The following is a 10,792-nucleotide window of genomic DNA, read 5'->3' on the forward strand; positions in this document are numbered from 1 at the left end:
AGCATATGTTCCTCCCTCATAATAATTTTCAGTAGCATCATGAATGAATTCAACAATATAACCATCACATAAAGCATTCTTTTCATGATCTACAAGCATAGAAATTTTATTACTCTCCACATAAGCAAAATTCTTCTCATTCGGAATAGTGGGAGTATCATAAGAAACTCGAATACTATAAATTGTTTCCATATTAAAAGAGTAATGTTCAGAAAAAGGGTGATCATAATCATGACAAGTTTTATAAATATAATCATCACTACTCTTTATAGCATAAGTATCATCACAATAATCAGCATAGGTAGCAACTTTGTTCTCATCATTGTCGGTGGGAAACGACACCTATGGGTTCACAAGAATCCCTAATACGGTTGCCGGGGCGCGGGGTTGTGAGAAGAGCAGGATATATTAACAGTCAGCACAAGGATCGTTTACCCAGGTTCGGGCTGCGAGGGTGCGTAAAACCCTAGTCCTACTTTGGTGGATGTATTGAGTGTTCTTGAGCTCTTGAACTAGCTACGGTGGATGTGCCGTTCCAAAGACCCGAATCCCTCTCCAGTACGCCATGGGCCTCCTTTTATAGCTGAAAGGGGCTGCCACAATGGCACACAGGAGGTGGAAAGGCCTACAGTACTGCGAGCTTATCGCCCGTATTTCCGCCCTTAACGCAGTCGCTTGAACTATCGAGCTTGACTCGAGTCAGAATCTAGAGCGTTGCCAAGTGCGGAAGGCTACCATGCCACTCTCGACGCGGCCGCTTGAGCTGTTGAGCGGACTCGAAACAGAACAAGGGCGTTGCCAATTGCGGGAGGGCCCCTTAGCGTGCAGGTTTTCCATACATAGGCAGGATCTCCGAGGACAATAACCTTATGTATAAAAGGGAATTGCTCAAGGCTCTGGGCGACTTAGCTTTTCTGTTGCCGCGTCGGCGTCCTTCGCGCTCGCAGGCGGCACCGTTCTCTCGGCCATCTTCTTCCTTAGGAACCATGGGCACGAGGAACTGCTAAGCTGGTTGCTAAACCAGATCCTCACAATTGCACCCCTACCTGGCACGCCAAAGATGTCGGTGGGAAACGACACCTATGGGATCACAAGAATCCCTACTACGGTTGCCGGGGCATGGGGTTTTGAGAAGAGCAGGATTAACAGTCAGGACAAGGATCTTTTACCCAGGTTTGGGCCGCGAGGGTGCGTAAAACCCTAGTCCTGCTTTGGTGGATGTATTGAGCGTTCTTGAGCTCTCGAACTAGCTACGGTGGCTATGTCGTTCCAAAGAGCCGAATCCCTCTCCAGTACGCCATGGGCCTCCTTTTATAGTCAAAAGGGGCTGCCAAAGTGGCACACAGGGGGTGGAAAGGCCTACAGTACTGCGAGCTTATCACCCGTATTACAGGATAAGACGCATTTAATGCGCGACTTAGGTGTCCCTTAGCTTTATCGGGGACGGGAACGAGGCCCGTCCCATCCGTCGCCGCTCTTCCTCGCTTCGACATGCATCTTGGCCAGTGATGCATGCGGCGCCATGTAGGCAGGAAGGCAGCTGAGGTGGCGCGGTGGTAGGGTCTTCACGAAGATTCGCATGTCACCACGCAGGCGCTTGCTGGTCTTGCCTGGAAGCTGCATGTTGCCACGCAGGTGCCTCCCAGCTAGTCGGGCTGGCAGCTGCATGCTAATGGCGGTGGGAACCTGGCTGGTGCGGGTCTGGTGTTGGCCCCGCTGACATCCTCGGCAAGGGCCTTGCTGGGAGCCCGACAAGGGTCTTGCCATGTCGCACAGTCGTCCCCGGCAAGGATCTTGCCGGGGGTCTTGTGGCTTTCCTCGGCAAGGATCCCGCCGAGGGTCGCCGTCTTCTGGTCCTCATCTGATCTTATGTGTTTATGATCTTGACAAAGATCTGCATGCCACCACGGAGGTGCCTCCCGAGCCCTGGTCCCAACGTAGTTGGTTTGGTTGGAACCCGCGGTGCTCAAGGGCGGCTCGCTCTGTTGGTGTTTGGGCGAGCTGCCCCGGGAAGGGTCTTGCCGGGGCCGCTGAGGCTGCCATGGAAAGGGTCTTGCCGGGGGAACCTGCTTCGTCCCCCTGCTCTTTGTGTTCTCAGCCTTGGCGTTGTCTTGTTTGTCTTCGGCTTCGGCTTCTCTCCAGCTTCCCTCCTTTGCCCTGCTAGGTGTGGCCGCGGCGCGTGGCTCTGACAGCCCGTGCACAAGTAAAGGTGTCAAAAGGAGAGCTCCTACTTTTGTACACCGACAGGAGCCCCCGGGCCTGGGCCAGACATATGTGCGACATGTTGTTTCATTCTCCCACCTGCCATGGCGAGAGGAGGTGCTGGGGCTTCGACGATGGCGGCGAGGGTCGCTGCTCGTCAGCGTGTCCCTCCTCCCCACGAGCCCGCCATGGCGGAGCCAGCCGCAAGAGGAAGGGGGAGGGGGCGTGGCCGAGGTCGCCGCGGCGGTCGGGGGAGGCTAAGTCCGGGATGGCAGTGGCGGAGAAGGCAGAGGCGGACCTCCAGAAGCACGTCGCCGAGACGCATGACTGGTTCCGCCAGGCATGCGAGGAGCTGAAGGCCGCCCAGGGCGAGCTGGCCAAGCATGATGTGGAGCTCACCATGAAGCGGGCCGACATTGAGAAGGCCCAGGAGACTCCGAGAGCTTGGCTGCTGCAGCCGAGGCCGCTCGAGCCCAGCAACAGGCCGCACTGGACTCCCAGGAGGAGGACCTTGCCGCGCGTGAGAAGTTTGCCGCCACACTCCGCAGCAAAGATGGAGAGGTGGATAAGCTCTTCGTGCAGCGGACCCGCGAGCTGGAGCAGAGGCACAAGGAGGCACTCGATGCCCAGGCTCGGGTTCACGCCGATAGAGTGAAGGAGCTGGAGGTGGAGCGGGACGGGCTGAGGGAAGGGGCCTGAAGCTGTCCAAGGAGAAGGACACGCTGAACAGCGCTCTGCCGAAGGCGCAGGGCGCGGCCGTTAACAAGGTCGGGGAGCTCTCCGAAGCCAACAACTCCATCACAGACCTCATGCTGAAGCTGGAGGGTCTTGACGGGATGCTGTCGGAGGCCCAAGCTCGAGAAGGGACCCTGGCCAAGAACCTGGAGGCCGAGAAGCAGCTGCGGAAGAACGATGCCCTCAACTTCAAGGAGCACGTGGAGGGCGAGAACCGCTGTCTCGATCGCCTCGCCGCCGTCGCCAACCAGGCCGCCGCGCAGCTAGCCACCATGGGGATGCCGGACGTGAAGTACGCCCTGGAGCGGAACGTGAGCGCCAACTGCAGCCTAACCCTGTTATTTAGGGTCGTCGGTGCCTTGGAGCGGCTTCATGCCAACCGGGCGGCCTCGCTGGCCGATGAGGCCCGGAGGCTTTGCCAGGGTGCCATGACCAAGTTTCTCACCAAGGTGGCGTACTGGAACCCCAACCTCGACTTCGACGCCGCGCTGGACAGCTTGCCGGCGGGTGTGGACCTCGCGGCGCTCAAGGAAAGTATCAAGCCCATCATCAGCCACATTGGCGGAATCGATAGGATAGACGGCCAGCGCCGAGATTAGGCACCCCGTCTCCCACTGTCGTTGCAGGTTCATGACCAAGACAGTTTTTGTCTTTAGTTAGAACCGCAGCAAGAATTGGTGTAATATAACTCTGAAGTACTTTTGATATGATGCGCGTTATTTTCCTGTTCAACCTCTGTTTGTATGTCGACCCTACGTTTACCGGGTAGGCTTGTCGGCGCGCAAACCCAATGGCCTGCCGGGTGCGCTTGCTGCTGGGCAAACCACCTTACCGCCCTTAACGCGGTCACTTGAACTATCGAGCTTGACTCAAGTCAGAATCGACAGCGTTGCCAAGTGCGGAAGGCTACCCTGCCACTCTCGACGCGACCGCTTGAGCAGTTGAGCGGACTGAAAACAGAACAAGGGTGTTGCCAATTGCAGGAGGGTCCCTTAGCATGTAGGTTTTCCATACATAGGCAGGATCTCCGAGGACAATAACCTTATGTATAAAAGGAAATTGCTCAAGGCTCTAGGCGACTTAGCTTTTCTGTTGCCGCGCCAGCGTCCTTCGCGCTCGCAGGCGGCGCCGTTCTCTCGGCCATCTTCTTCCTTAGGAACCATGGCCACGAGGAACTGCTAAGCTGGTTGCTAAACCAGATCCTCACAATTGCGCCCCCTACCTGGCGCGCCAAAGATGTCGGTGGGAAACGACACCTATGGGATCACAAGAATCCCTACTACGGTTGCCGGGGCGTGGGGTTGTGAGAAGAGCAGGATTAACAGTCAGCACAAGGATCTTTTACCCAGGTTTGGGCCGCGAGATCCATCTCGGCGCGCTCGTGTTCGTCGTCGACGACTCCGCTTGGCTCCAAGAAGCTCCACTCGACGTTGAGGCGCTCCCCGTCCGCAGGGCAACGCACTTTCGCGCGTGTGTCCGCGGCGTCCTCCTGCGGCAGCCGTCGACCCAGTATTGGTCGGCTCCGGTGGTTTCTTCACTCCCTGCTGCCCGCCGGCACAAGCGTTCCGGTCGGCCGAGGCTCCAGCGGTGGGTGAGGCACGCGGTGGCTCGCCAGTCGACCACCCCCAAGTCACGGCAATCGAGCCTGAAACTCTCTACGGCCTGTTCGACATATCGACTGGCTCCGTTGAGACCGCGTCCGAGTGCGACAGCAGTGACCCCCGCGGCGGAAGTCCTGATGGTCAACGGACCGCGCAGTCCTCCTAGCTTCCCCCGTGATGACGGTGGTGATGGCGGAGGTGATCCGTCGCGTGTCCACGAGGAGTACCGCCCCGAGCCCCTCTCTTCGCAGCAGAGGGTAGAGCTTCGCCGCCGTAACATGGATGCACTTTACACTCCTATCGTTCGAGAAACCCCCGAGGCCCGGGCCTTGGAGGAGGTGCGCCTGGCCAACTTGGCTGAGCGCACTCGATTGGAAAATCTCCAGCACGCACTTGACGAGCGTGCTCGGCAGCGAGTTCCTGAATTCAGTCGACGACAACTTTTTCCGCCTCCAACCCAGGTATATCGAACTCCGATCCAGAATCTCACAGCTGCTTCCCGAATAGCAGAGTCGATTCAGCCTTCCCAGTCGGAGGCTGGTAGGGGTTTGATGCAGATCCGGGCTTTGCTCCGGGCGGCGGGGAGCAGAACAGAGCAGTGTCACAGTCTCGGAATAGGATTCATAGTAGATCTGTAATGGCAGACAAAGTTCAGTCGGCTCACAGCCCAAGATCACCTCCAAGGCGTGAGGGACGTGGAGATCGACAGGATCAGTAGAGAAACCGTGAGCACTATGATCGTCGTCGAGTACCCACGCCTCCCCCAAGGAGTGGGTCATACGCGCCTCGGCAACACGATGACAGGCGCCCTCACAGTGGTGGGCGAAGGATTCCAGTCGACCCCCGGGAGCCGGGCTTTGACGCTAGATCCATTCTTGTTCAAGGTCTGGTTGACAGGAACAGAGCACACAGGGATGGCCATGATAGAGATTACCCGACCAGCAGCAGGGTGCATGTTTCAAGTCCCGAGTGTTTCAGCTGAGCCATCAGAGCAGCAGTGATTCCTCCCAACTTTAGGTTGGCGACTGGAGTCAGCAAGTTCACTGGTGAGTCCAAGCCTGACACTTGGCTTGAGGACTACCGAGTGGCGGTGCAGATTGGTGGTGGCAATGATGAAGTGGCCATGAAGCACCTTCCTCTGCTGTTAGAGGACTCGGCCAGAGCGTGGTTGAATCAGTTAGCACCTGACAGTATTTATAGCTAGGGAGAGCTTGCCCGAGTGTTTGTCAGAACATTTGAAGGTACATGCAAACGGCCAGCTGGGCTAACAGAGGTACAGTCTTGTGTGCAGAAGTCGAATGAAACTTTGAGAGATTATATCCAGAGATGGATCACATTACACCACATGGTGGAGAATGAGTCTGATCACCAAGCAGTTTGTGCCTTCAAGGAAGGCGTCAAGTATTGAGAATTGAATCTGAATTTCGGTCGGACCGGAGATATGTCTCTGAGTCGAATGATGGAAATTGCCACCAAGTATGCTAACGGTGAAGAGGAGGATCGGCTCCGGAGTGGCAAACACAAAACAGTCGCCCATGAAACCGGGGGAGGGAACTCCAGTCGGAAGCAGAAGCGCAAAGCCGAGCCAGCTGCTCTTGGAGAAGCCTTAGTCGTGACTCAAGGAAAGTTCAAGGGGAAGCCCAAAGGGCCATGGAACCCCAAGAAAGTAAAAGATCAAGATGGAAATGATGTGTGGGATTTACCATGCCACATTCACACCAAGAAAGATGAGGAAGGTAATCTCATTTACCCAAAACATACCACTCGACAATGTCGGCTCCTAATCCAGCAATTCCGAGAGAAACAGCCCAAAGAGAAGGAGAAAGAATCAGAAAAAGTTGAGGATAAGGAAGAGGACGATGATGGTTACCCCCATGTCAATTCAATTCTGATGATTTTTGCTGATGTTGAGAGCAAAAGTCGACTGAAAGTCATCAACAGAGAAGTGAACATGGTCGCTCCGGCGATGCCCAGTTATTTGAAGTGGTCTCAGACTGCCATTACATTCGACTAGTCTGATCACCCAACACACATAGCCACGCCTGGGAGGCAAGCGTTGGTGGTCGACCCAGTCGTCGAAGGCACTCGGTTGACTAAGGTTCTGATGGATGGTGGCAGTGGCCTTAATATACTGTATGCAGAGACCTTGAAAGGAATGGGCATTCCGATGTGCAGACTCAGTGAAAGCAATATGAGTTTCCATGGAGTTATTCCTGGCATGAAGGCTGAGTCACTCGGCCAGATCGCCCTCGATGTGGTTTTCAGTGATTCCAAAAATTACTGCAAAGAAAAGTTGACGTTTGAAGTTGTGAATTTCCAGAGTGCGTATCATGCTATTCTGGGCAGACCGGCTTATGCACGTTTCATTGCTCGACCATGTTACGTTTACCTCAAATTGAAGATGCCTAGTCCTAAAGGAGTGATCACTATCACTGGCAATCGGAAGAAGGCAGAAGAGTGCTTCCAGAAGGGCTTAAAGATCGCCGATGCGCAAATGGAAGTAGTGGAATTGCAGGAGTATCAAAACAATGCAGATCCGAGTGATTTGCTGCGAGCTAAGAAGCCTGCCACGGATTTAGCATTTCAGTCGTCTAGTGAAATGAAGCCGATTCATATTCACCCGACTGATCCCAATGCTGCTCCGACTCACATTTCGACAACACTCGACTCCAAATAGGAAGAAGCGCTCATCCAGTTCCTCCGTGAGAACTAGGACATCTTTGCATGGAAACCTTCTGACATGCTGGGTGTTCCCAGTGGGCTGGCTGAGCACCGTTTGCGAGTCGACCCAAAAGTGAAACCAGTCAAAGAGCATCTTCGACGGTCCGCCGTACAGAAGAGAAAAGCAATCAGTGAAGAAGTGGCTAGGCTCCTAGCAGCTGAGTTTATCCGAGAGGTTTACCACTCCGAGTGGCTAGCCAATGTTGTCATGGTCCCCAAGAAGGACGACTCACTTCGCATGTGCAATTACTTCAAGCATATCAATCGGGCCTGCCCAAAAGATCACTTTCCACTCCCCCGCATCGATCAAATAGTCGACTCGACTGCAGGGCGTGAGCGCTTGTCCTTTTTGGACGCTTATTCCGGGTATCATCAGATCCGACTGTATGGACCCGATGAGATAAAAAAAACTTTCATCACTCCATTTGGGTGCTTCTGTTATGTCACCATGCCATTCGGCCTGAAGAATGCTGGAGCCACATTCATGAGGATGATTCAGAAGTGTTTACTCACTCAAATCAGTCGGAATGTGGAAGGATACATGGATGACATTATGGTCAAGTCACGTAAAGGTTCCGAGCTGTTGGCTGACCTTGCTGAAACTTTTGCCAACCTCAGAAGGTATGATATCAAGCTTAATCCATCAAAGTGCACATTTGGAGTTCCGGGCGGAAAATTACTCGGTTTCCTCGTTTCCGAACGGGGGATCGACGCTAACCCAGAGAAAGTTGGTGCCATTCTCCGAATGAAACGCCATGTGCGTGTGCACGATGTCCAGACGCTTATAGGTTGTTTGGCCGCCTTGAGTCGATTCATTTGTCGCCTCGGTGAAAAGGCATTGCCTCTTTACCGACTGATGAAGAAGTATGATAGCTTCGAGTGGACTCCTGAAGCTGATGCCGCATTTGCTGAGCTCAAAGCCCTGCTTTCCACCCAGGCGGTGCTTGCTGCCCCAATCAACAAAGAGCCTTTACTGCTTTACATTGCAGCCACTGGACAAGTCGTTAGTACAGTACTTACGGTCGAGCGGGAAGAAGAAGGAAAAGCCTATAAAGTTCAGCGCCCAGTATATTATGTTTCTGAAGTTTTGACTCCATCAAAGCAACGATAGCCACATTATCAGAAGCTTGTTTATGGGATTTATATGACCACGAAGAAGGTTGCACATTATTTCTCTGACCACTCCATTACAGTCGTCAGCGACGCTCCATTATCAGAGATTCTGAACAACAGAGATGCAACTGGTCGAGTGGCAAAGTGGGCGATTGAACTCCTTCCCTCGGATATTAAGTTTGAGGCAAAGAAAGCTATCAAGTCCCAAGCAATAGCAGATTTCCTCGCCGAGTGGATCGAAAAGTAACTGCCCAGTCAAGTCCACTTGGAGCACTAGACCATGTTCTTTGATGATTCCAAGATGCTAAATGGTTCCAGTGCTGGGGTGGTACTGGTATCCCCCCGAGGAGACAAGCTCAGATATGTTCTCCAGATTCACTTTGATTCCTCCAATAACGAAGCGGAATATGAAGCACTCTTATATGGGTTACGTATGGCCATCTCACTCAGCGTCCGTCACCTCATGGTCTACGGCGACTCAGATTTGGTAGTCAATCAAGTGATGAAGGAGTGGGATGTCAGAAGCCCAGCTATGACTGGTTACTGCAATGCGGTGAGGAAGTTGGAAAAGAAGTTTGAGGGGTTAGAGCTCCATCATATACCCCGACTGAAAAATCAAGCAGCCGATGATTTGGCAAAGATAGGTTCCAAGAGGGAAGCCATTCCCAGCAACGTGTTTTTGAAACACATTCATACACCTTCAGTTCAAGAAGATCCTTTCACTTAAGAGCCCCCGCAGCCTAAGAGTGCCACAGATCCGACTAAAGTCGAAGTCCCAACCGTGGTTGACCTGATCATGGAGGTTTTGGTCATCACTCCCGACTGGACAGTGACATACATTGCCTATATCCTTAGGAAGGAACTCCCAGAGGATGAAGAAGAGGCTCGACAGATCGTCCGTCGATCCAAAGCCTTTACTATGATAAAAGGACAACTGTTCAGGGAAAGCGTAACCGGAGTCAGCCAGAAATGCATAACACTAGAAGAAGGTCGAGTGATCCTCAACGACATCCACTCGGGGACCTGTGGTCACCATGCGTCCTCTCGGACCATTGTGGCCAAAGCATACCGAGCCGGATTTTATTGGCCACGAGCAAATGAAATGGCGAAAGATATAGTCGACAAATGTGAAGGCTGCGAGTTTTACTCCAATATGTCCCATAAGCCCGTGTCAGCCCTGAAGACTATTCCACTCGTCTGGCCCTTTGCTATTTGGGGATTGGATATGGTTGGACCCCTGAGGACTGGTAGGAGCGGCTTCACTCATGTGCTTGTAGCAGTCGACAAGTTTACCAAATGGATTGAAGCCAAGCCTATCAAGAATCTTGAAGCCAGTACTGCCGTCAGCTTCATCAGAGAATTGACATTCAGATATGGAGTTCTGCACAGCATCATCACTAACAACGGGTCGAACTTCGATTCTGATGAGTTCAGAGCCTTCTGTGCTTCCCAAGGCACACGAGTCGACTATGCTTCAGTCGCCCACCCCCAGTCGAATGGACAAGCAGAAAGAGCAAATGGCTTGATTCTCAAAGGACAGAAACCCCGACTGATGCGTGATCTCAAGCACGCAGCAGGCGCCTGGGTCGATGAACTTCCATCAGTTCTTTGGGGATGGAGGACAACTCCCAATCGGTCGACTGGCCGAACTCCATTCTTCTTGGTTTATGGAACTGAGGCTGTTCTACCGAGTGACTTGCTTCACAATGCACCCCGAGTCAAGCTCTTCTCTGAAGACGAAGCAGAACAGGCCCGGCAGGACGCACTCGATCTCCTAGAGGAGGAAAGAGAGATGGCCTTAATACGGTCGACCATTTATCAGCAAGACTTGCGTCAATTCCACGCGAGAAACGTGAGTGGCCGAGCCTTTCAAGAGGGAGACTTGGTTCTTCGAGTGGATCAGCAGAAACCACACAAGCTCGCCCCTGCTTGGGAAGGTCCCTTCATTGTCACCAGAGTTCTCCTCAATGGAGCATACCATCTTTACAATGTCGAGCAACAGAAAGACGAGCCACGAGCTTGGAACGCGGAGCTGCTCTGCCCCTTTTATACTTAAGTACTCATTCAGATGAGATGTAATAATAAATATCTTTGTAGTTTGTTTATCAAAGACAAGAGCTTTACAGTCTTCCTAAATGGTTGTTGTTGCTTTTGTTTGCGTCTGAAATCCCCCAGTGGGTTACTTTGCCGCGAATCCGTTTCGCCTAAAGTTTGAAAAATCCTACCGAGTGGTGAGCAAGCCTCTCACTCGGGGGCTTAGCCGCGAATCCGTTTCGCCTAAGTTTTTAAAATCCTATCAAGGGATGACCAAGCCTCTCACTCGGGGGCTTAGCTGCAGTCCAGTACTCGCCTAAGTTTGTAAAATCCTACCGAGTGGTGACCAAGCCTCTCACTCGGGGGCTTAGCCGCGAATCCGTTTC

This window comes from Triticum aestivum, chromosome 5D (genome assembly GCF_018294505.1).
Source record: "Triticum aestivum cultivar Chinese Spring chromosome 5D, IWGSC CS RefSeq v2.1, whole genome shotgun sequence".
NCBI lineage: Eukaryota > Viridiplantae > Streptophyta > Magnoliopsida > Poales > Poaceae > Triticum > Triticum aestivum.